At 41.5% G+C, this 25,943-nt stretch overlaps 1 protein-coding gene across 7 annotated transcripts in view; it reads right to left on the bottom strand.

Moving 5' to 3' along the window:
- The window catches only part of LOC140715310 (cGMP-dependent protein kinase 1), a 779,820-nt gene that overhangs the window by 176,771 nt on the left and 577,106 nt on the right, over positions 1-25,943 (bottom strand). The gene's annotated exons all lie outside the window — the stretch shown is intronic.

Consider the following 25,943-nt stretch of genomic DNA (forward strand, 5'->3'; position numbering starts at 1 on the left):
ATAGTGTGGGAATCAGTGTGTGGAAAAGGCTTCTTGGTAGGGGAAAGGCCGGATGGCCTCCCTTGGATCTTTATTATCTATAAGAGCTTTTTTTTTTGCTGCTATTAACTGAGTAAAACAAAAAAAAAACACATGGAAGTCCTCTTGGAAAAATAGTTTTTACTGTTTGAACTGTGCTGTCCATAACTGCCAGTCAGGTAGAATTTACTTTTTATTTTCCGAATACCGCACATGGCCTTCAAAACTTGTTTACTGACTAGTCCCTTAGTTAGGGGTATAATGCTGGAGATAAAACCCAAAGGAGTAAAATCATGGTCAGAAATATGATCCAAAAGTGTGAGTGTTTACATGAAAGATAAAATAATGTATTTTTATCAAAGAATGAATATTTCAGAGTTTTCTGAAGAGGTAATTAAGGAGATAGATTAAGATAGTGGTGCTGTCTTTATGAACTTTACCAAGGCCTTTGACAAGGATCCACTTGTCAGGCTGATTTGGAAGATTAGATGCACAGAATTCAGAGGACTAGCAAGGTAAATTCAGAATTGACTCGATGATAGGAAGCAGAGGGTGATGGTTAAAGGTCGACTTCTGACTGAAGGCCTGTGACTAATGGGGCTCCCAAGGGTTAGTGTTGGGACCTCTGTTGATCTTTTTCATGTAAATGATTGGGGTATGTAGGTACGTGGCATGATTTGCAAGTTGGCTGATGATAGTAAATTAGGAGGACTTGCTGATAGTGGAACCAGCTATAATGAATTGCAAATAGATCTATAATTAGTTGGGGAGAAGCAATGAGAAATGGCAAATGGATTTCAACTTAGACTGGTGTGAGGTGATGCATTATGGACAGTCAAACCAGCATAGTGTAGAATGGCAGGGCATTGATGAGCTTTGGAACAGAGAGAGCTGAGAGTACAAATGCATAGTTTACTGAAAGTGGCTGTACAAGGAAACACGGAAGCAATGCCTAGTAGTAGGGACATTATATTGCAGTCATTTAAGTCATTTACACGGCTGCACTTGGAATATTGTGTACATTTTTGGTCACCCTGTTATAGGAAAGACATTGTCGAACTGCAGAGGGTGCAGAAAAGACTGATGAGTTGCTTTCTGGATTATAGGGAAGGTTAGCCACACTGGGTCTTTATTGCCTGGAATGCAGGAAAATGAAATGTAGCCTTGCGGAAGTTAATAAAAACATGAGGGGTATCGATAAGGTGGATGGTTGCAGGTAGGTTTGGGGAGTCCAAAACTAGAGGATACAGATTTAAAAGAGACCTGGGAGCTAACTGCTTTACATAGAGGGTACAGAATACTTGGAATGAGCTGGCAGAGGAAGTGGCCTAAGTGGGTACAACTGCAACATATAAAAGATATTTGGAGGGAAGGAGCTTAGAGGATTATGAGCTGAACATGGGCAACTGAGATTCGCATGGAGGATGCTGTGGTTGGCATTTTCCAGATGGGCTGAAAGGCCTGTTTCCAACCTGCATAATTCTATAACTCTATGAACTAATAGAATGCCTGAATACATAAATAGTCTCAAAATATTATTTCTGCAGTTACTGGAATAACTCTATGGAGAACTTAAAAATCTACTCAAAGCATTCGGAGAATCACAGATGTCTCTCACAGAAACTGTAACTAAAATGAGGGAAAACGCAAGGAAGGGCAGGATGTCACTCAATGATCAGGTTTGGGAAGCGGTCCAACTGGGGCTGCATTAAATCAAACAGATGGATCCCTTGGTGAGCTAGTTCAAAAATGGCCCTGCAGAGAGAACTCTGCCACCCACAGATGCCAGCTTTACAACAAGAATTTAGCAGAAGTTTTTGAAAATGATTAGCAGCATATTGTGTCGTGAGCATTCAAAAAAATTCTCCTTGACAAAAGCCCTGAGATACACAGTGATCAAGCTGTGAGTATCCTGAGTGCCCACATGCTGTTGTGTGTATTAAGTAATGCTTAAAGAAAGAGACAGAACATTAACACATTTTATATATTGAATTGCTTCAATAAGTAAAACAAATTCATTTTGCCCGACCCTGAGAAAATTAATAAGACACATCCAAAATGAATCAAAATTAGAAACCAAAAATTCAAACCTTAAGTATCTGGCAAACTAAATGTTTTCCTTTTTTGGGCTGAGCCCTGTGACCAAGAAAAGCTGTGCATTACATTGAAATTGAAAGGACACACACTCTTCATATAAGTACAAATTAACACTATGAAGAACCAAGGATACTTCAGATGCAAAGATAAGGTCTATTTTATATCTGCATTGGAAGATAAATGCTCAGGGTCGTGTTACATTTCCTTTAATGAATAGCTTATGAGTAGCAATATGCTCCTCATGTCCACAGTTAGAGACTGAAGAGATTGTCTCAGTAGTTATTATCTACAATTAGTTCTCTTTCTTTGATGCTGAAGGCATACTGGATCATGAAACACTTAGCAGGCTTGGAAAACTGCCCTGATTTCAACATACTTTGAAAATGTTTAACCTGGTCAGAGTTATTGCAGTAAGAGGAAGAAAAAATAAACACACCTGAGTAATTCCTAAATTTATGTAATTCTTAATTCTGCGTGGAGATTTTTTACTAGTCATCTAGTTTGACCAACATGCACTGTCTGTATGGCTTAATATGAGAGGAGCTGGATTACTCAATGCAAGGATTACACAATCGTCTGAGAAAGACAATTGTGCCTAGAAATTCAACTGAACTAGTTTTTAAGGCACCAATATATTTTCCCAAGTTGGAGCTGATATTATATATATATTTTGCAATGCAGAAAAATGCCATTTGGACCAGCTCATAAAGTAATCTCATTCCACTCTTGTTTTCTCCAATAACCTAGAGTGGAGCAGCTGGTAATGCCACTGCCTCAGCACCAGAGGCCCAAGTTCAAACATAACATAAAGTGCTGCTTGTGTGGAGTTTGCATGTTCTAAGTTTGCTCCAGGTGCTCCGGTTTTCTCTTACCATCGCAATGATGCACAATTGGTTAGATTAACTGGCCACTGTAATTTGACAAAAGCATATGGGTGAATAAGTAGCAGAATCTGGGGAGAATTGAGGAAAATGTTGAGAGAATAGGGAACATGGGATTAATGGAGCATGAGTTCAATTAGGAGGTTGATGGTCGGTGTGGACAATGGTCTAAGGAGCCTGTTTCCACTTCCAAATGGCTCTGTTTTTGCCACATTCTTATCAACTTCTCCTGTGTTCTATCCCTCAGCAACAACCTGGAATAAAGATCCAGCATATCCAACCTTCCTTATAACTCAGACCCTCTTGTTCAGACAGCATGTTCATAAGTCACTTCTGCCCACTCTCCAGTTTGACAATATCTTTCCTATAACAGGGCTACCAAAAGTTCACACTATATTCCAAGTGCATCCTCACCAATGACTACTGTAACATATTGTCAATTAATCTGCCAATCCACATGTCTTTGAGATGGGCGTAGAAACCTGAGCACCCAAGGGAAATCCATGGAAATTCAATAAGTAAAATAAATTTATTTTGCCCGACTCTGAGAAAATTAATAGAACACATCCAAACTGAATCAAAATTAGAAACCAAAAATTCAAACCTTAAGTATCTGGCAAACTAAATGTTTTCCTTTGTTGGGAAAAAACACAGGGAGAATTCACAGGGAGAAGGTGTGAATCCCACATGGAGGTCAGGATGGAAACAGGCTTTTTGAGCTGTGAGCCAGCAGTTTCACTAACTACACTGTGCTGCCAAAATGGGTTCTCTCCAGAAAATCTGGAAAATAGTCATAAAGATGTTTCAGCAGATTCGATTCATATGGGTATGACTGCTATTTGCAATGCAATGACATGTGTTAAGAGTGATCCCTGGGTTTAGCATATTTAAATTTAGCAAATGACTGTCCACCAGTCTTTGGGTCTGAGTATAAATTGTGGATTAAATTTGGAGTGCGGCTCTAAACAATGGGTTCACAAAAGCTGCAAACTCCAGACCAGACAATGCTAATTCAAATTCATTTAATGTTTGCGGTGTGGGTGCAAATTGGGAGCTGTGATATTTGCATGTAGTTTGAAAGAGAGCATTGTAGATGCATTGAAAATATGGAATTGCCTTTTGATGTTTAGCACATAAAATATTGAGCCTCATGTTGGGCCAGCCAGACCTTTCGAGCTACTCATATGATGACTGCAATATATAAAACAATTAAGAAAAAAAACCAGACAATTAGCATGAGGTGGGTACAAATATGGACACAGCAGGGCTCCTCCCAACCTATTTGACCTTTCAAAGCCTTCCTCAGAAGCAACACATACAAATTGCTGGAGGAACTCAGCAGGGCAGGCAGCATCTGTGGAAAAGAGTGAACAATTGCCGTTAGGGCCCAGACACTTTATCAGCACGAGGAAAAAAATATGAGAAATCAAGAGTAAGAAGGTGGGGGAGGGGAGAAAGAAGTCCAAGATGGTAGGTGATAGGCGAAACCGTGAGAAGCTGGGGGGTGGGGGGGAGGTGAAGTAAACACCTAGGAATTTGATTGGTGAAAAAGATGTCACCTACCACATTGTACTTCTTATGGCAAACTCTGACAAAGGGAGCTCTACAAGAGGCTGTGAAACAAGGGGAAGGCTGCACAGCAAGATAAAGAATCTACTTCATGTGCCGACTGCTGTTGAGGACCCCTCCTACATGCAGGAGATTGAAAGGCACCAGAACAGATGAGCAAGTGTAAGTCAAAAGTGATTGCCAGGCAATGCAGAGGTCACATCCATTTGTCATGAACGGAGTGAAAGGTGGTACATCATTCCTGAGATTTCATCAGCTCTGCACCACCGGGTGCCTTGAAAAGTCTAGTTGGCCAAAGGCACAATGGATTTCTTTGCCCATTGTGCTGGCATTGGAGAAGAGGTTCATGAGAATGATTCCAGGAATGAAAGGGTTAATGTATGAGGAGCACTTGATGGGTCTGGCCCTGTACTCACTGGAATTTAGAAGGAGAGCAGATCACATTGAAACCTATTAAATATTGAAAGGCCTAGAGAGAATGGACTTGGAGAGGATGTTTCCTATAGTGAGGGAGTCCCTTTAGACAGAGATGAGGAAGAATTTCTTTAGCCAGAGAGTGGTGAATCTGTGGAATTCATTGCCAAATCATTGGGTACCTTTAAGGCAGAGGTTGATAGGTTCTTGATTAGTAAGGTGTCGAAGTTACGAGGAGAAGGCAGGAGTTTGGGGTTGAGAGGGATAATACATCATCTATGATGGAATGGCAGAGTAGACTAGATGGGTCAAATGGTTTAACTCTGCTCCTGTGTCTTATAGTCTTACTTCTCTCTGTTGAATGAATGTATCTTGGAATATTAGCTCCTTAAAGCATCTCCATACCTACCAACCACCATGCTGATGGAGATTGCGATATCCATTACTTCCCAGTGGACTGGCTGCACCACCAAATTACCACTGCTAATGATAAACCGCTGTCCAAACCACCATGAACACCCGCACTATGAGGATGCTCACAGGAAGCTGTATTTTGCGTGAAGGTGAAAGTTTGCACAGCAATCTGCCACTCATCAAGAAATACAGAGGTGTAAAAACAATCTTTATCCAAAGAGAGACTTATTTATCCATGTTTTATTTTCAGTGCAAGTGTTCCCTATATATGGATGTGTGGGAATATACTCTATCATCCAGTACTCCCAGCTGGCATTACTCGAAGACGATGTTGGAGGTAATAATTAGTAGAGTCATTTTGTTCACTCTGTGGTCTATGATCTTTCAGACTCATTTTAAGGAGCATCTCTGTCAGGAATTCCCTTGTAGTCCATTATGCCAATACTCAGCCTGGTGAGCAGAAACCCCCAACTGGAGGCTTCCTATGACCCTGCACTTGTTGCCCCTGATGATCTCAAGGTTCTACCTCATTCTTCAAGCTCTTGCCTTCATTTGTATGGCTGGTATAGTAGAAGCAGCATACCCTGATTTTATTGTTTTGTTTTCATTTTTATTTTAAACATACATCACGGTTAAAGGCTCTTCTGGCCCAACGATACATATTGCCCCATTACACCCATGTGACTGAATAACCTACTAACCCATACGCCTTTACACTGTGGGAGGAAACAACGTGGGCAGAGGACAGACAGCGGCAGCAATTAAGCCCAGGTCACTGGTACTGTAACAGTGTTATGTTAACCACTACGCTACAACGCTACCACGAATTAAGTTGTGAAGTCTTTGCCTGGCCCGCACTGCCAGGCAGGCTCAGATTGAGAATACTTTCATTATTGACTACTCTCATCAATGGCAAAATCACCACAAGAACACCAAAGGTACTTCCAATACTGTCCTGGTATTTTTGGTGAGTATTGCTGCACCTGCACTCTGTTGGTGTGGTTGGAGTAATTTTGTGAACAGTCACAAAAAGACAGAGTAGTACTTATCTCCCAGGATTTACCCACCAGGACAGCGCTAAAAGCTAGAAATATTCAGCAGCGTGGGGATAAAGGAGTCTTGCTTGCTGTACTTGGGCATGGATTTATCATCGGGAAATTCATCTCCTAATGACTAACAAGAGGCACATTGATGGAGAGGAAACCTTTCTTCTCCATGTGAAGGTCCTGGTAGTTAATGGGATTTCTCACGAGTAAGAATCCTCTCAATAACTGTCTGAACTCACGAGGCTCCAGCACTGCTGGCAAATCCCAGTAACTGTATGTCGCTGCTTCCTCACCCGAATTCAAGTACTGTAGATGAAATCATCCCACATGAATGGTGTGCCTGGGTCGTCTCTTACATTTTTTGCATTTTCTGTTTTTCTTTTAGATTTCCAGCACCTATTGTTAATTTCCACTTATTTTAATTTCCACTCCCACTATTACTTCTATGTTTAAGGCCCTCCTGTATAATTACAATGAGGACAAATGGAAGCACAAGAAACAACACCTCAGTGTCATTCTGGGCACAATGTAACCTGTAGGACTCAAGGTCAAGTTCTTCTACTTTTGGTAACCCACTCTTTCAGTTTGTATGATGACTATTTTTGCCTACCATGCTTTTTATACCTTTCTGTGTATAGTGAGATCACAGTGGTAGTTATCAATTCCGTCTGACGATGACAGGAAACTTGTGCGGAGAGTTTTTAAAGTGGAAAAGCTGTTGCACCGGGTCATTTCCGCACACTCAACCTCAGAAGTCCGGGTCCAGTGGTGCGAACAAGCATCACAAATTGGGGTCTTCCTTAGTTACAGTGGATGACCATGATGTCTTCTTTGCCCTGCCATGCTTTTCGCTCTCCACTAAACACTACAGTACCACCTTCCTAGCCGTTGCACCTCACTGTAGATCTCATCCACCCATTCTGCTGGTGCTGACTGCATGCTAGGACAGGCATGTCCCTATCTTATTGGGCATGAGGCTGCCGCCTACCTGGTTTAGCCCACCTGTCTAGGATTAAGTTTCATCGTCTCTGTGGTGAACTACATATACCTGTCTGGACACGCCCCTCTGCTGACTGCTCCTGTGGCTCCTCCCACAGACCCCTGTTTAAAGGCGATTGGAGGCACTGCTCTTCCCTCAGTCTCCAGGATGTTGTGTGGTGGTCTTTTGCTGCTAATCGTGGTCTCTTGCAGCTAATAAAAGCTTATAGTTCGCCTCCCGTCTCCGAGAGTTATTGATGGTGCATCAGTCTCTTTGTAACATGTTGCTAATATTGTAGACTGAGACCACAGGCTATACAATATTAGCAACATGTTGCATAGAGAAAGCAAAGCTTAATCCTACCTGCCCTATTACTTTACCCTATCAGAAAAACTCCCTTCAGTCCACCAATACCTCCCCCACCTTCTCTGCTACCTAGATTAACTGATTTCTCTCTTTCTCAATTTCTAAAAAGGATCCTAGACCTGAAATGTCAATTGTTTCTCTTTCTGAAGATGCTGACCGGCCTGCTGAGATTTTTTTTCCAGAATTTTTTTTTTTTTCCCCAGGCGTTTTCTTTAATTGCCACACGCCATATGTTAATTGAGCCGTAGTCATACATCATGGAAACAGTCCGTTCACCTACCACTTTGATGCCAGCCAATGGGCACCAAGCTTTATTAATCCCATCTTCCTTGCTCTTCAATGCCTATTTAAGTGCTCATCTGTGCACTTCTTAAATGTTGTCAGCAACTCTATTTCCAGATAATAGCTATTATTCAGGAGGAAAATAAAGTCCCACTCAGATCCCCTCTAAATCTTTTACCTATTACCCTAGATCCAGGTCCTCTTGTTTCATTCACCTCCGATAAGAAGAAACATTAATCGTGCAGTATCACTCTATCTATCCCCCTCGTAATTATACATACCTCGATCATGCTTCCTCTTAACTTCCTCCACTCCAGAGGAAGCAGTCATTACCTCTGTAATCTCTCCTCATAACCAAAACACTCCACCCCAGGCAACATATGGGTGAATATCCTCTGTACTTCTTCCAGCATTAGAATATCCTACAGTACTTCTATTGCCTATGTGGCATTTATGTCTCATTCTTGGCAAAGAAAAACATCTCTAAGCACTTCTCAAAAGTGTAATTAATACAGATTGACTGCTGAGCCAAAGAGATGCACAAAAACTCGGTGCTTAAAGATGAGCTTATAATAAGGAGAGGGAAGTAAAAGATGTACAGGGAGGGATTTCCACTGTGGAGGCCAAGATGACTGAAGACAAAATTACCATATTAGGGTAACAGAACTAGAGGGACACAAGAGACTAAATGTGAAGGAATGCAGACTCCCTGTGGGAAAAAGTTGCAGAGGTAGGGTGTTGCAAGACCATGAAAGGATCCAGTGTAATACAGTGGGATTGCTGCTAATGGTGCTGTAATACAAGGGGATAATTAGAAATATTAATATATTATTCTCTTTTGATCAATGACATTGAAATATACAAAGGAAAACATTGAGAAGTGGAAGGGCAGCTATGTTAGTGCTCAGGATTTGGCATTTTCAATGAGATGATGTCCCAAATGAATGAAATCCACAAACATATTTAAGCAATCCTGACTCTTCCTGACACCATGATGTTTGGTGAAGATTTCAGGCGGTTGCATCCTGTCATTTATTCTGAGATTCACTTTCCCTGTGTATTTTCTGATTCAAGATTCAGGATCTTTTGTTGCCATTCTTCAGTACAGGAGTGTAAAGGAGAATGACTTCTGATCTGATGTAGCATAAAAAACAATAAACAGAAAGAACACAACTAAAAAAAACCAATAAATATAAAAGCAATCCTGTAAAACTCAATGTACAAGTAACTATTACATATATAGACTGTTCATAAAGTGATGTTCGGTGATGTGTATGTAATGCTGGTGGGTGGTAGTGGGGTGAGTTAATGGATGAAGGTGTTAATCAGCATGATAGCTTGGGGGAAGGAACTGTTTTTGAGTCTAGTGGCCCTCACATAGATGCTATCTATGTACCCTACTCCTTGATAGGAGTGAGACAGCTCATAAGCATTTGAGATTTGAAATTATTAATAAAGGTGCTTTTACATCCTCTGATATGCAAATATTAAATCGTCATGGTAGTCAGTTGTGTGGATAACTGGAGCATTTGTTTCTGTGAAGTACTTGCAAACCTGAGTTCTACAGCTTCATCATTAGACAGGAGTTATAATTAGAAGTGACAAGCTGATATAGGCAATATTCGTTATAATGAAGATGTTGAAATTTATAGCAAAGAAATATTAATATTAATGCCTGACAACAGGAAATTAAAACTTGTAGTTAGCATACATTTAAAGTTGCAAGATATTTAATATTTTATAATTTATAGTATTGATGTGAGTAAAGCCATAATTGCTGGTGTAATTAAATTCTAAAGGTAACATTTAACAGTTGTCTGTCACTTAGTCTTATCAAGAATGTGTGCTGTTTCCAATGTGGTGTAGAGGAGGTTGTATTATCTGATTTATACTTCTGAATATAACTCAGCTACACACTATTATTTCCATTCAGCCACCCATAGGATAAGCCCTCAGGGAGTCATGAATATAAAGCCATTGCCAGAAGTTGTGTGTTATGGATGGGAAACAATCTTAAAAACAAAGCCACAAAATGTATGCAAAATTTTAAAAAGCCCAGCCTAAACCAAGAAAATTAAAATTAATACACCAGCATTCTTTTCAAGAACTTATCTAAAGATATATTCAATAGGACCTGAGGTATAAAGCGTGGTTATTACATAGAGATATGTTTCCATGGTTGGAATGCTAGTATATAAGCACTAGTATATTATATATACTACACTAGTATATATATAAATATACTAGTATATTTATAGTATATAAATGCTAGTATATAAAAGATGGGTGGCAATTATAGAAAACACCTTGAATAAAATAGAGAAAAAGCTTGAAAGACTCAAAACGTATGTCAGCATCTGTGGAATTAGAAACAACTAATGTTTCAGGTTTGGGACCTGTCATCAGTGCTGAGGAGAGAAACAAATTTGTCCAGGTAGCAGAAAGGGGGTGGGTAAGAAAGGAAATTTCTCTAATAGAATAAATTTTGTTAATTTGTCTCTTCTCTTTAATCCATTTACTCTTTAATTACATACATATTATTTTGAATCTATTATCAGAGGCCTAATGGCATAGTGGATGAGGCAAGAAAATATGCTGGGGTTCCTGGTCAAGGGTGATAATTAATCAACAACATAAAGGCACAAAAGCAGAACATAAAATTGCTGGAGGAACTCAGTGGGACAGGCAGCATCTGTGGAGGGAAGTGGATATTTTTAGACCAAGTCCCTTCACTTGTGTTGAAAGAGAAGTGAGGAGATAGCCAGTACAAAGAAATAAAGGATCGGGATGTGAAGTGACAGGTTAATCCGAGTCACTGGCAGACAGCCCAACACATCCGTAGATGTGAACTTCCCACTACTCAGCACATTTACAAAGACAGGTGTGTAAAAAGGGCCCAGAACCACCCCAACCACAAACTGTTCCAGCTGCTACCATCCAGGAGACAGTACAGCAGCATAAAAGCCAGGATCAACAGGCTCCAGGACAGCTTCTTCCACCAGGCCATCAGACTGCTTAATTCATGCTTACAAAACTGTATTTCTATGTTATATTGACTATCCTGTTATGCATAATATTTATAATATATTACTATAATTTGCACATTGCACATTTAGATGGAGACATATTGTAAAGATTTTTACTCCTCATGTATGTGAAGGATGTAAGTAATAAAGTCAATTCAATTCAATGTAGGAGGGAAAGTAGTGACGGAGACTGGAAGGTGATTGGTGGAGGCAACAAAGGGATGCAGATGATGGAACCTGATTGGAAAAGCAAGGTGCAACATAGAAGTAAATAAGGGAGGTAGGTGAACAGTAGGGGGAAGGGTCCCAGTGGGAGGTGTGTGTGGGTGATGGACAGACAGAGCGGTGAAGGAAGAAAAAGCAGTAGGCTGATTGGGGGAAGGGAGTGGAAGTTTGGGTCTGTGTATGAGGAACTGGACTAGAAGTGGAGGGAGGGTGGGAGGGAGGGAGAGAGGGAGAGAGGGAGAGAGGGAGAGAGGGAGAGAGGGAGAGAGGGAGAGAGAGAGGGAGAGGGAGAGAGAGAGAGAGAGAGAGAGAGAGAGAGAGAGAGAGAGAGAGAGAGAGAGAGAGAGAGAGAGAGAGAGAGAGAGAGAGAGAGAGAGTGAGTCAGACAGACAGAAGTGTAAAAATGTACCTGAAAACAGAGAACTCAATGTTCATGGTTTTGGATTATTATCCACCCAGGAGGAATAGGAGGTCCTGTTCCTCTAGTTTGCATTTGGCCTCAAACCACCTCAGTCCATCTATTACCTATTAGCAATGCACACAAAATGCTGGAGAAACTCAGCATGTCAGGCAGCATCTATGGAGATGAATAAGCAGTTGACGTTTCGGGCCGAGATACTTCCTCAGGACTCATCATCTATTAGACTCTTTCTCAACCCTGCCTGTCTCTTTGTGTTAGCCATCCTCCTTCTCTATTCTCAGGGCTGACTCATGGTTTCAACGTGAGACATTGACGGGCTCCTCTCCGCCACAGATTCCAATCTTCAATTTGTTTTTGCTCCAGATTCCAGCATTTGTACTTCCACGTATGGGTGTATAGTCTTAATTTCTTAGCCTGCTTAAGGAAACTGCTAAGAGGTTACAAAGAAGAGAAAGTTATCAAAATAATATTGTTATTCTAACTGAAACATATTTCACAAACTTCTCACAAAGCTTTAGCTCTCCTTCCTGTATTCAGTATCCGGGAAACAAATGATTGCATGATTAGCAAACCAGCAAATGCTGAAAAACTCAGCAAGTCAGGCAGCATCTATGAAATATTTTGGGCCTGCTGCCATTCATGATTAAACAACTTCCCTTCCTTTACATGACTGCAGCCCGTACACATACAGGGATGGGCCACTGCATCAGTTGGGGATCTAAGTCAGCCGATTCTAATGTTTTTCACCAGAGTCAGATTTCAGGCATAGAACATACAGCAACAGTACAGCACAGTACAGGCCCATGTTGTGCTGTCCTTTAAACCTACTCCAAGATCAATCTATCTCCTCCCTCTCACATATCCCTCCATTTGAATTTCATCCATGTACCTATCTAAGATGTTCTTAGCTGCCCCAATATCTCTGCCTTTATCACCAACTCCAGCAGTAAGTTCCATGCACTTCTCACTCTCTGTGTAAAAATCCTGTCTCTGACATCTCCCCTATATTTTTCTCCAATCACTTTAAAAGGCTGTCTTGTATTAGCCATTTCCACCCTAGGAAAAAGGTGCTTGCAGTCCATTCTATCTTTGCCTCTTATCATCTTATATAGCTCTATCAAGTTGCCTCTCATCCTTCTTTGTTTCAAAGAGCGAAGCCCTAATTTGCTCAACCCATCCTTATAAGACATGTTCTCTGATCCAGGCAGTGGGATAAGTTATGATGAAGTAATCCTCACATCCATTGCCAGAGCCTGCTTCTGCATGCATGGCTCGAGACACCTATGGACTACACATGCACCAAAGGCACATCCAGATATATGCAAAATGCCTTCAGACAATAGAGAACATGTTCATGTACGTCTGTGTAAGATCCAGTTGGAAAATCACAGATTGTGAATAAGTACGCAGTAGCATTTTGCTGAAAGTTTGATTGGATTGTGTGTTTAAGCATCACACACTATCTATCCCATAAGAGCCATCATGCATTGATGAAAAAAGTATAGAACCTGCTTACCTACAGGAAAGATGTCAAAAAGATTTGAAGAGTACAGAGAAAATTTACAAGGATGTTGCTGGTACTTGAGGACCTGAGTTATAAGGAAAGGATAGATTAAGACTTCATTCCCTGGAGCATAAGAAAATGAGGGGAGATTTGCAAAATTATGAGGGGCATAGATAGGGCAAATATAAGCATACTTTTTCTACTGTGGTTAGAACTAGAGGGCATAGGTTAAGGATGAAAGGGGAACATGAGGGAGAACTCCTCCACGCAGAAGGCAGCGAGAGTGCAGAATGAGCTGCCAGTGAATTTGATGGTTACAGGTTCGATTTCAATATTTAAAAGAAGTTTGGATGAGCACATGGATGGGAGGGGTGTGGAAGGCTACGGTCCAACTGCACATCAATAAGACTCAGAAAAACAAAAGTTCGGCATGGACTGGATGGACCGAACAGCCTGTCTTTGTGCTGCAGTGATCCATGACTCTGACTCCATAGAATACTTTTCTCAAGTAAGCAATGAACATCGTCAAGTCACTTTTATTGTCATTTCGACCACAACTGCTGGTACAGTACATAGTAAAAATGAAACAACGTTTTTCAGGACCATGGTGTTACATGACACAGTACAAAAACTAGACTGAACTACGTAAAAAATCAACACAGAGAAAGCTACACTAGACTACAGACCTACACAGGACTGTATAAAGTGCACAAAACAGTGCAGACATTACAATAAATAATAAACAGGACAATAGGGCAAGGTGTCAGTCCAGGCTCTGGGTATTGAGGAGTCTGATAGTTTGGGGGAAGAAACTGTTACATAGTCTGGTCGTAAGAGCCCAAATGCTTCGGAGCCTTTTCCCAGATGGCAGGAGGGAGAAGAGATTGTATGAGGGGTGCATGGGGTCCTTCATAATGCTGTTTGCTTTGCAGATGCAGCGTGTAGTGTAAATATCCGTGATGGCGGGAAGAGAGACCCCGATGATCTTCTCAGCTGACCTCACTATCCGCTGCAGGGTCTTGTGATCCAAGATGGTGCAATTTCCAAACCAGGCAGTGATGCAGCTGCTCAGGATGCTCTCAATACAACCCCTGTAGAATATGATGAGGATGGGGGGTGGGGGTGGGAGATGGACTTTCCTCAGCCTTCGCAGAAAGTAGAGATGCTACTGGTCTTTCTTTGTTATGGAGCTGGTGTTGAGGGATCAGGTGAGATTCTCCACCAGGTGAACACCAGGAAATTTGGTGCTCTTAATGATCTCTACCGAGGAGCTGTTGGTGTTCAGCGGGGAGTGGTCACTCCGTGCCCTCCTGAAGTCAACAACCATCTACTTGAACATGAACTGGGATTTAGTATTTTCTCAATACCCATATGCCTCCTTGCTCAGGTGTATGGATTTTTATTTTTTTTATATGTAGGAATTTCTTGGATTGTGATATCCTCGTTAATAATAGGGCATTCAGCATTCATTCCAGATACACTATCTGCTGTAGTGACAGCACTTGGTGAATTACACCAGTTACATTTGTACGTCATCCACTCAATACAGTGATACACAGTTTCTATTTGTAGTAACATTACCCTGTTATCACTCTTGCCCCTGGATGATCCTCATCTCAACACTCCCAAAGAACAGTGTCAATACAATTGATAAAACAAATCTTTAGTGTTTGTAAGGAAATGCCAAGAGCTAAAATTGAGAGGTTCTGAAAAGAACAGGAATCTTGATATGGGATTAGTGTGCACCTGTTGCTCTCAGTTGTAGGAAGCAGGTCAGCTTTGTGTTGATGGCCAACTTACATAATTGCTCTATGCAATGTCCTGTTCAGTGGTTGAACATTATAGCTAGAAGCTGATGTCTTGGCTGACAAGCAATACTTGAAGGTAACCAGCAGAACCAGAGGTTAGTAGATAATGACTAGAGCAGTTAATGAAACTCACTGCAGAAGTCAGCTTCTGATCAGCAAGAGACTAGTGAAGATACAGCCAGCTCAGGGCTGAAATGATAGAAATTATGTCTCATATCTCTCTTCACACTCGTACTCTCTCCCTTCTGACCTGCAGACAAAGATGGAGTTAGCAGAATCAGGTTTATTATCACCGATGTATGTCGTGAAATTTGTTGTTTTATGACAGCAGTACAATGCAATAACTAAAGTATACTATAAATTAATATAAGAATATATAAATAAAAAATAACTAGTGCAAAAAGAGAGCAAAAATAATGAGGTAGTGTTCATGCATTCATGGACAATTCAGAAATCTGATGATGGAGGTAAAGAAGCTGTTCCTAAAATTGGGTGTCCTCAGGCTCTTGTACCTGCTTCCTGATGGCAGTAATGAGAGGAGGACATGTTCTGGGTGGTAGGGGTTCTTAATGATGGATGCTGCCTTTTTGAGGCATCACTTTTTGAAGATGTCCTCAATGCTGAGAAGGCTAGTGCCCATGACGTACCTGGTTGAGTTTACAACCCTCTGCAGCTTATTCCGATGCAGTGGCTCCTCCCTACCAGATGGTGGTGCCACATGAGGGAGAATCTTGAATGGGAGACGTATTTAATAGTCTTTTTGTGGCAGGATAGCAGCTGCCCTTGTGCAATAGGGTTATAGTAGTGGAGGATTTCAAGTTCCCCAATATTAACCATTTTTGATCGAGGGACGACTGTGCAAGTACATGGACGTCAGCGAGTTAGACCGGCACGAAGAGTTTAAAAGGAGACAGATTTTTCTTCAGCAGTTTGATCGAGGGACGACTGCACAATTGCGTGGACATCAGCGAGTTAGACCTGCACGGGCGCCCGAGTAGAGGGAGACAGAGTAAGAGGGCTTTGGTTCAATGGGGCTTCGGCGATAATGGGTTGAGGTGAGGTAGGTTACCTGTAAGAACAGAACCATAGAACCATAGAAAACTACAGCACAGTACAGGCCCTTCAGCCCTCCATGTTGTGCCGACCCATATAATCCTTAAAAAAAGTACTAAACCCACACTACCCCATAACTCTCCATTTTTCTTTCATCCATGTGCCTGTCCAAGAGGCTCTTAAATACCCCTAATGTTTTAGCCTCCACCATCATCCCTGGCAAGTCATTCCAGGCACTCACAACCCTTTGTGTAAAAAACTTACACCTGATGTCTCCCCTAAACTTCCCTCCCTTAATTTTGTATATATGCCCTCTGGTGTTTGCTATTGGTGCCCTGGGAAACAAGAACTGACTAACCACCCTATCTATGCCTCTCATAATCTTGTACACCTCTATCAAGTCCCCTCTCATTCTTCTACGCTCCAAACAGAAAAGTCCCAGCTCTGCTAACCTTGCTTCATATGACTTGTTCTCCAAACCAGGCAACATCCTGGTAAACACGAGTGAATCTGCAGATGCTGGAAATAAATAAAAACACAAAATGCTGGCAGAACTCAGCAGGCCAGACAGCATCTATGGGAGGAGGTAGTGACGACGTTTCGGGCCGAAACCCTTCACTCCTGATGAAGTCCCTCTGTGGACGCAGGAAAGAAACGCAGAGGGTAGTTTGCCTGCCAGGTGCCAGGGTCCGGGATGTTTCTGATTGGGTCTTTGATATCCTACAGTGGAAAAGTGAACAGACACAGGTCGTGGTACATATTGGTACCAACAACATGGGCAGGTAAAGGAAGGAGATCCTGAAAACAGACTACGGGGAGTTAGGAAGGAAGTTGAGAAGCAGGACCACAAAGGTAGTAATGTTGGGATTACTGCCAGTGCCATGTGACAGTGAGTATAGGAATAGAGTGAGGTGGAGGATCAATGCATGGCTGAGGGATTGGAGCAGGGGGCAGGGATCCAGATTTCTGGATCATTGGGACCTCTTTTGGGGCAGACCTCACCTGTACAAAAAGGACGGGTGACACAAATATGTAGATAAACCTACAAGAGGAGAGGCTGTACCTGATCTAGTATTATGAAATGAACCTGGTCAGGTGTCAGGACTCTTAGTGGGAGAGCATTTTGGAGACAGTGATCACAATTCTATCTCCTCTACCAGTGCATTGGAGAGGGATAGGAACAGACAAGTTAGGAAAGCATTTAATTGGAGTAAGGGGAAATATGAAGCAATCAGGCAGAAACTTGGAAGCATAAATTGGGAACAGATGTTCGCAGGGAAATGTACAGCAGAAATATGGCAAATGTTCAGGGGATACTTGAGTGGCGTTCTGCATCAGTACGTTCCAATGAGACAGGGAAAGAATGGTAGGGTACAGGAACTGTGGTGTACAAAGGCTGTTGAAAATCTAGTCAAGAAGAAAAGAAAAGCTTACGAAAGGTTCAAAAAACTAGGTAATGATAGAGATCTAGAAGATTATAAGGCCAGCAGGAAGGAGCTTAAGAATGAAATTAGGAGAGCCAGAAGGGGCCATGTGGAGGCCTTGGTGAAGAGGATTAAGGAAAACCCCAAGGCATTCTACAAGTATATGAAGAGCAAGAGGATAAGATATGAGAGAATAGACCAATCAAGTGTGACAGTGGAAAAGTGAGTATGGTACCAGAGAAGATCGCCATGATAATTAATGAATACTTCAGTATCCACTATAGAAAAGGACCTTGGCGATTTTAGGGATGACTTACAGCAGATTGAAAATATTGAGCATATAGACATTAAGAAAGAGGATGTGCTGGAGCTTTTGGAAAGCATCAAATTGGATGAGATGTACCCCAGGCTATTGTGGGAAGCAAGGGAGGAGATTGCTGAGCCTCTGACGATGATCTTTGCATCATCAATGGGGACGGGAGAGGTTCCAGAGGATTGCAGGGTTGCAGATGTTGTTCCCTTATTCAAGAAAGGGAGTAGAGATAGCCCAGAAAATACAGTGGTTGGTAAGTTGATGGAAAAGATCCTGAGAAGCAGGATTTAATGACATTTGAAGAGGCATAATATGATCAGGAATAGTCAACATGGCCTTGTCAAAGGCAGGTCGTGCCTTATGAGCCTGATAGAATTTTTTGAGGATGCGACTGAACACATTGATGAAGGTAGAGCAGTAGATGTAGTGTATATGGATTTCAGCCAGGTATTTGATAAGGTCCCCCATGTAAGGCTTATTGAGAAAGTAAGGAGGCATGGGATCCAAGGAACATTGCTTTGAGGATCCAGAACTGGCTTGCCCACAGAAGGCAAAGAGAGGTTGTAGACGGGTCATATTCTACATGGAAGTCGGTGACTAGTGGTCTGCCTCAGGATTCCGCTCTGGGACCCTTTCTCTTCATGATTTTTATAAATGACCTGGATGAGGAAGTGGAGGGATGGGTTAGTAAATTTGCTGTTGACACAATGGTTGGGGGAGTTGTGGATAGTGTGGAGGCTGTCGGAGGCTATAGCAGGACATGGATAGGATGCAAAACTGGGCTGAGAAGTGCAGATGTTCAACCCAGATAAGTATGAGATGGTTCATTTTGGTAAGTCAAATATTATGGCAGAATATAGTATTAATGGTAAGACTCTTGGCAGTATGGAGGATCAGAGGGATCTTGGGGTCCGAGTCCATAGGACACTCAAAGCTGCCGTGCAGGTTGACTCTGTGGTTAAGAAGGCACATGGTGCATTGGCCTTCATCAACCGTGGGATTGAGTTTAGGAGCTGAGAGGCAATGTTGCAGCTATACAGGACCCTGGTCAGGCCCCACTTAGAGTACTCTGCTCAGTTCTGGTCACCTCACTACAGGAAGGAGTAGTGTGCTGTCGGCTTTCTATGTTTTTCTATGTTTCTATTTACAAAATTAAGGGCCAATCATTCAAAACTGAAGTACAGAGAAACATTTTACAGATGATGGTGAATCTCTGGAACTCTCTACCCCAGAAGTTTGTGGAGGCCAGATCACTGGATTATTTTATAAAGTAGATAATTTACTTGAAGGAACAGTGAGTTGAGGGCTATGGAAAACTAGGTCAGAATAGGAGATCATATTAAATAGGATTACAGTGCAGGCACCTGTTCCTTTTCTTCTGTTCTCCTGTAAGCATTTACCTTTTGCATTCAGCAGCCCTCCTCATCACAAGCCTACTTCTACACACAAGAACAATAATCTGCCAGGCAATGGTGGAGATATTAACTGAAAGGACAGGAAGACATCATTACTTGCTTTCACACTAACAGCCAGTAGTTCCGATATTCACCCAGCGCAACATGGTGAAACATTACGTCTGAGAGGCACATAGCCAGGGCAAGGAGCAGCTGTGCCTTTATCTAACATGAATCCTCTGCACACTTTCAGCAAGAAAGGATTTGTGACTGTTATTTCCACACTGCTGTTCAACTTGATTCCTCCTGCTAATGAACCTACAATACGGCGTTAAGTTGAATACAGCATGTGATTTTTCTGAATATTGGTCAAGTAGGTACTACAAGTGTGTTTGGTGGGAAAACATTCGGTCACACAATCGCAAAGGGGAAGGCAAAGTGCAAGTCACGTGGGTACTACTGTGTCAGCCAGAAGCCTTGCTGTGGATATTATGTAAGCCAGCTGGCCTCAGAATGTCAAGATGTCCTAGGGCAATGAGTTCCTGAAGAGAGCAGCTGGCAGTACAGTTGAAAATCCCTGTATGGCGTGGTTATAACAGGTCAAGTTCACAGCTTGTAGACCAGTTTCATGAGAGTACAGTGCATTATATTTCAATCAGATCATGAAAAGGGGTGAACAGGATTGCCTAAAGATACCTGGGCACAGTATCATCGTAGTTAGCTATGACCCAGCTTCAGCTCCTGCTGCTGTCTGTAAAGAGTTTGTACAGTCTCACCATGACCGTGAGGTTTCCTTTGGGCACTCTGGTTTCCTCCCCCATTCCAAAGGCGTACGGATTGGTACATTGTGGGTATGCTATATTGGCACCACAGGCACGATGGCACTCACGGCTGCCCCCTGCACATCCTTGGAAGGTTTGGTTGTTAATGTAAATGACGCATTTTGAGTGTAGAAGGTTGAGGGGGGACTTGATAGAGATATTTAAAATTATGAGGGGGATAGATAGAGTTGATGTGGATAGGCTTTTTCCATTGAGAGTAGTGGAGATTCAAACAACAGGACATGAATTGAGAGTTAAGGGGCAAAAGTTTAGGGGTAACACAAGGGGGAACTTCTTTACTCAGAGAGTGGTAGCTGTGTGGAACGAGCTTCCAGTAGAAGTGGTAGAGGCAGGTGCGATTTTGTCATTTAAAAAAAAATTGGGTAGGTTATATGGACAGGAAAGGAATGGAGGGTTATGGGCTGAGTGCAGGTAGGTGGGACTAAGTGACAGTAAGCGTTCGGCACGGACTAGAAGGGCTGAGATGGCCTGTTTCCGTACTGCAATTGTTATATGGTTATATTTCAATGTTTTGCTGTAGATGTGACAAATAATGCTGATCTTAACTTACTACACACCAAAGGACACTGACGGTGGATCGTTTTAGTCACCTTGTTGAAGTAACAGTAAGTAGGGCAAGTTCGTTCTGATGTAGGAAAGGAAGTGTATTGGAAACAATCAAACCATTTTCTATTGAAGCATCACAAAGTGATGTTAGTCACATATACAGAGGAGATCTTCTAGGTCATGGTTGCTAGAAAACAGTGATAGGTTCAGATACCTATGGTCTATGATCATACACCAACTATCAAGGGTGCAGACTACCTCAAGTCACTTGGATTAAGAGGTCATGAACTTGAACGCACTGGGATGCAAGAAGATCTACTGTGGGGTTTACTCACCCCACTCAACCAGACTGCTGGTCAGGTACAATTTAACAAGCATAAAGTCTTTGGATCTTGTTAGACCATGGATACAGACTTGAATGTGAACCAGACGGCAATGTTAAACCATAGTTTAATGGCTTCTACACGGTTATCTGGAAAAGTGAGAGAAATACATTCTTTGAGAGTCACAGCATGGAACTGTTGACTGCTCGAAGGCAGGCAATAAAGGCTGGATATATGCATATTTTGCCATGTGTCAGCAAATGCATCATGCTAAGAGTGAAATATCAGACAAAAGATATTCATTACAGAAACATTCCAGCCCCACCATGAGTTTAACAATCAGTTTTGCAGAGTGACAGTCTGGTAAGGGAATTAGACTGGGGAGCTATCAAGGTGGAAAACTATTCGAAGTCTAAGGCAGTGGCAAATAGCCTAAAATGCGCAGCCATAATGAATGTCATTGCTTAAAAATTTCTTTGCCGGTCTTGCGAAAAAGGACCTACTCAGAAACCTTGAAGACAGGAAAATCTTACAATGGAGATCTAGGCACAAGAGACTGCGTATACTGGAATCCACAGTGAAAGACAAACAGTCTGAAAAAATCAGAAGGCCAAGTAGCATCCTGGAAGCAAAGGAATGTTCAGCGTTTCCGGAACGAAAATGGAGATGAAAGATAGCTAAATATCTAGAAGAGGCTAGGTGTGCAGAGTAGAACAGTAGTCAAACTGACAGAGAGACTCACAGAACTCCCATTGAAGAGAAGAGTACAAGTTCCTCGAAAGCTGCACACATGAGGCAGCCAGTTTACAGAAGTTTTATGACAACAGCTGTCTCTATAAGGTGAGGACACAAAGTTTTAGTAATAGGTGCTGGAGTCAGAAGACGTTAATTGAAGGGAAGATTGTGCAGGTTCTGGGGATGAACTCAGTCTCTACAAACCTTGCAGTTTACAGAACTGCTGAATGGACAGAGCCAAGGGCAGTTAAACTGGATGATTTGAGTGAATGATGCAGTTCGACATGGAGTCAGCTCCAGAACTTTAAGATTCTCTGAAGAATGTTATAGTCGGCATGGATTATTAATCTGTGCCCGCTGCAGAGCACAGACAGAAAACACTCATTTCATCGTTATAAAGTTGAAGGGGATCCAGAACAGAAAAGTCAGAGGAGATGACTTTGTGATGTTAGAAGTGATACCAGGAAAGAGAAAAGATCTAGTGTTTATAATAAATCAAAATGGGTATGAGGCAGTGCACGCAAAGGACAAGCACATTAAGGAGCAACCAAAACGAAGCAACACACACAAAAGAACTCAACAGGTCAGGCAACATCAATAGAGAGGAATAAACACTCAACATTTTGGGCTGACACCCTTCATTGGACTCTTGATGAATGGTCTCAGACCAGAACAATGACTGATACTTCTTCTCCATAGGTTTCCAGCATCTACAGAATCTCTTTTGTTTATGATCAAAACAGAGATTGTTGCAACTGACTTTAGGGTATCAAATGCAATGAAAAGTGCCTCTTGTGTGGTTGTTGATGAGATGACTCTGTGTTCAGCGTTATGTGGATAGTTTAGTGTATTCAGCAGACTGAACGAGGATACCTGATGCAATATATTTAAAGATATCAGGATAATTTTGCAGAAGCAGCAATGGCAGAACCAGATGTGTGTAAATCAAACTGGAGAAGTGATCTAATGCAATTACTAGTTACTGCAGTACACATTTTATAAATATCAGGATGAATCTACAAGTGTACATTGATGAAAAATGGATATTTCAAAGTTAAAAGTGAGTTTATTATCAAAGGACATATATGTCACCATATACTACCCTGCGATTCATTTTCTTGTGGGCATATACAGTAAATATAAAGAAACACAACAGAATCAATGAAAATCTGCACACTTATGATTATGTGGCTAAACAGAGCTCCAATGTCATAATCACGTTTGCTGATGACACCACTGATGTGGGCCAAATCGAAGGTGGTGATGAATCAGCGTGTAGGAGGAAGACTGAAAATCTGGCTGAGTGGCGTCATAACAACAACCTTTCACTCAATGTCAGCAAGACCAACAAACTATTTATGGTGTTCAAGAGAAGGAAACCAAAGGTTATTGGAGGATCTGAGTTAGAGAGGGTTAGCAACTTTAAATTCTTTATCTGTCCAGGGCCCAATACGTAAGTGCAATTACAAAGAAAGCATGGCAGCGCCTTACTTCCTTAGGAGTCAGCATGACACCTAAAACTTTGACAAACTTCTACAGATGTGTAATGAAGAGTAAATTGACTGGCTGCATCACAGCCTGGTATGGAAATAGCAACACTCTCGAACAGAAAATCCTGATAGGGCCTAATCCGTCACTACACAAATACAAAATTTTTTTAAAAAACACCAAAATAATAATAATGAATATACAAACAATAAACATTGAGAACGTGAGATGAAAAGTCCTTGAAAGTGAGTCCTTGATTGAGGGAACAGTTCAGTGTTGGCAGAAGTGAAGTTGCTGGAAGTTATCCCTTCCGGTTCACGTGCCTGATTGCTGAGGGGTAATAACTATTTCTGAAACTGGTGGTGTGGGCCCTGAGGCACCTGAATCTCCTTCCAGATGACAGCAGTGAGAAGAGAGCATGCCCTGGGTGCTGCTCTCCTGTGACAGAGCTCTTTGTACATGTCCTCAATGGTGGGAAGGGCTACACCCATGATAGACTGGGCTGCATCCACCACTTTTTATAGGCTTTTTGTAGGCAACGGTGGGCTACAACTGGGCTGGATGGGAACTTCGTTGGATTATGTGATGGATTTCAGTGATCCATAAGAGTGTGTCAATATTTGCAACTTATATTCAGGATAACCACATAGAAAAAAAGTTCTTAATGCACATGATACATCTAAAGACCACTGATTTATCTTTCATTGTTCATAAAGAAAAAATATATTAATTTTAATTGTTTAAAGCTTTTCAACACATTTTTCTGTGGAGCTTTTGAAAACAATAATGTAAATCATCCACTGAACTATTCTGCACAATATCCAGGAAGATCTGTTCTAACGTCCTTCATAAGCCTTTTCTAAGGAGTTAGTGAGGAATTCAAGGTTTTGGAATGAAATGCAGCGCTGGTAAAAAGAAATACATCTTGAAAGAAAAAGAACTATGAGGAAACTAAAGTATTCCAAAAAAAACTGAACATCTGAGATAAATGATGCTTGCTTGGTTTGTTTATGAAATAATATTTAAGGACGTCATGTGTTCTGCAAGCTTGCTTTTGACAAATTCACTTTTTATCTCATTTACCAACCTTTTCTGGACTTGATTTTGTCAAAAGACACAAGCGAAGTGGTTTCAAGGTTATTCAAAACTACAATGATCCTCCTTTATTTTCAACTTTTGAACATGGTGACGTGGGGTCAAAACTAAGAATAGGGTTTTACAAAACATGAGAAAAGGAGTAAACACTTACAGCTGCTCAGGGGAACCTGAGCCTTTTTTCACTCTTCACACTCAGTAACATGATACTCTGCCATGGATTTTTAGCCATGTGGAATATTACAACAGTATCTTTATCCACTACAATGAGCCATTTCTGGCTGCAGACCCACTTCTGGCTTTAACTGAGTTGAACGGTTGCCTACAGAATAAAGGTCCACACAAGCAGAATAACTTAAGAGAGAATTTTAACTCTGACCTGGTGGGAATCCAGCAGCTGCTTCGTGCTCCCTGCCTGTGAATATCTCACTTAATACCATTCTTTGGTGGACCTGCAGGGGTTCTCAAAGTCAAGGTCAAAATAAATTCATTATCGAAGTACGTGTACGGTATATCACCATGAGATTCATCTTCTTGCAGGAATTTTCAGGAGAATAAGGAAATACAATAGATTTAATGACAAACTAATCATAAATACTGACAAACTTCCAATGTGCAAAAGGAGACAAATTATGCAAAGATATATATATGAATAAATAATACTGAGAACATGGATTATTGAATCTTTTAGGCGAGTCTGTGGAATCAGGGTTGTGAGAGGTGAGGTTATCGATGCCAGTTCAGGAGCCTGATGGCTCTCAAATTCAAATCAGAATGAACACAAAGCCACACAGAAGAATTCTAAATCTACATTCTCGTGGGTTATCTTTCAGGAGACCTGGAAGATAATAGTGGCCATCCTCAGTGGAACAAGAAACAGGAGTGGCTGTAACAAAAATGCTTTTCTCTGCTACTCAAGCCTCTCTCTCTCTCTCTCTCTCTCTCTCTCTCTCTCTCCTGAACTGGGTGATCCTAAGCCGTATTTACCCACAGACTTGAAAATCCACCAACAGCAGGTCCCGAGAATCTGAAATGAAAACAGAAAACGCTGGAAAACCTCAGCTGGGCAGGCAGCATCTAGGGAGAGCTTGACACCAAGTTCCTGAAATGGGTTTGTTCCTAGCTCCATGCCTGCTGACCTGAGGCTTTTCAAAAAATTAAACACACTGCTAACTCAATATCAGGCCAGGTTTGCAAGAGAAATAAGCTAAAACAAGCACGTTTATATATGCTTGTTTAATATCAGGGTAGCCCAGTAACACAGTACATAATACTATTCACCACAACAAAGTAATCAGTCACCCTTCCAAACAAGATCATTGGCATTAGTAATTTTAATAATTTACGATAAGAATTAACAACTGGCTTCACAGTGCCTACATCTTTGCAGGTTCTCTCACTGTATGAGCAATATACAGCAGTCTAAAGATAGGTTTTCTGGCTTTTGATATCTGATTAGCTGTATTTGAGGTAGCTGGTATAGTGAAGATATTTTCACTTGCATGAAGGCCAAAGCTAGGTGCTGGTAAACCACCCACTTTCTGATAAGTTAAACGAGAAACAGAAGAAACACCTCTATCTGGAGCATTGTCAGAATGTGGAATTCTTCACTACAAGTAACACAGTAAAACATCCTTTTAAGCCACATTACGTCAAAAAATTAGAAAATAATAGGGATAG

Source organism: Hemitrygon akajei, chromosome 23 (genome assembly GCF_048418815.1).
Source record: "Hemitrygon akajei chromosome 23, sHemAka1.3, whole genome shotgun sequence".
Classification (NCBI taxonomy): domain Eukaryota; kingdom Metazoa; phylum Chordata; class Chondrichthyes; order Myliobatiformes; family Dasyatidae; genus Hemitrygon; species Hemitrygon akajei.